This window comes from Nannospalax galili, unplaced genomic scaffold (assembly GCF_000622305.1).
Source record: "Nannospalax galili isolate Female #2095 unplaced genomic scaffold, S.galili_v1.0 scaffold156, whole genome shotgun sequence".
NCBI lineage: Eukaryota > Metazoa > Chordata > Mammalia > Rodentia > Spalacidae > Nannospalax > Nannospalax galili.
Genome location: NW_008337625.1, coordinates 614,361 through 615,841, shown reverse-complemented (window position 1 = coordinate 615,841; position 1,481 = coordinate 614,361).

The following is a 1,481-nucleotide window of genomic DNA, read 5'->3' as shown; positions in this document are numbered from 1 at the left end:
TTTTTGAGACAGGGTCTCCCTGTAGCCCCAGCTGTCTTGGAACTCACTATGTAGACCAGGCTGGCCTTGAACTCACAGAGATCCCCCTGCCTCTGCCTCCCGGGTGCTGGGATTAAAGGCATGCGCCACCATGCCCAGCTTTAAATTATTATTATAATAATAAAAATTATTTTTTGTGTGTATGAGTGTATTGCCGGCATGTGTGTAAGAGTACCCGTGTCATGCAATGCCTGTAGAGGTCAGAAAAGGGCATCAGATTCCCTGGAACTGGAGTTACGGATGGTTGTTAGCTGCCATGTGGATACTGGAAATCAAATCCAGGTCCTCTGCAAGAGCAGCCAGTGCTCTTTACAGTTGAACCATCTCTCCAGCCCCCACCCCACCCCCACCTTGAGCCTTTGGAAGCTGACATTTACATGTTTCTCGTTTCTTTAAAGTTTCTCCTGGTTCAGTGGGTTGAGTATTTTCAAGTACCTCTGATGATGATCCCTGTATTTAGTGACAATGGTTCAAAGACAGTTTTGCTCCATTAAAAACAAAAAAAGAGGCCTGCAAGATGGCTCAGCAGGTAAAGGTGCCTGCTGCCAAGGCTGAACACCTGAGTTTGATCCCTGGAGACCCACATGATGGAAGGAGAGAACTGACTCCTGCAAGTTGTCCTCTGACCTCCACACACAATAAATAAATAAATGTAAACAATTAAAACAAACAATGGTGTAGGAATTACATCACTTGAGTGTTGTATGTTTCTGTGAACCAATGAGTTTACTGGAGTTACTTGGCATGGCTGAGGGGTTACTAGCACAAATGACCCCCAAAAGCTGCATCACTGCAAAGCCCTACTCCACCCCATCAGGGATGACCTGATGGAAGCTGCGTCTTGGAGCCCCCATATTCTTTTTTAAAATGAAGGTATTCTTTGTTCCTGCTAACCAGTTATGTCTCATTTTTACAAGAGGTGATGTCTGTCCGAAGTCTTGTGACAGACTTTGCTTTCCAAACATGTCTGCAGTCAAACACATTCTCATTTTTCTTCTTGTGATGCACTGTTGACACTTCTTCCTCAAGAGTTGGATTTGGGGGACTGGAGAGATGACTCAGTGGTTAAGAGCACTGCCTGCTCTTGCAGAAGACCCAGGTTTGAATCCCAGCACCCACATGGCAGCTAACAACTATCCTAGCTCCAGTTCCAGGGAACTGATCTCCTCAGGCATTGCAGGACATGGGTGCACTTACATACATGCAGGCGATACACTCATATAGATAAAATAAAAATAATAAATAAAATATTTTTTAATCAAAATACGGGGCTGGAGAGATGGCTCAGCAGTTAAGAGCACTAGTTGTTCTTGCAGAAGACCTGGGTTCGAATCCCAGCACCCATACGGCAGCTAACAACTGTCTGTAACTCTAGTCCCAGGGGATCCAACAGCCTCTTCTGACCAATTCGGGCATTGCATGACACAGGTGCACTTACGTAC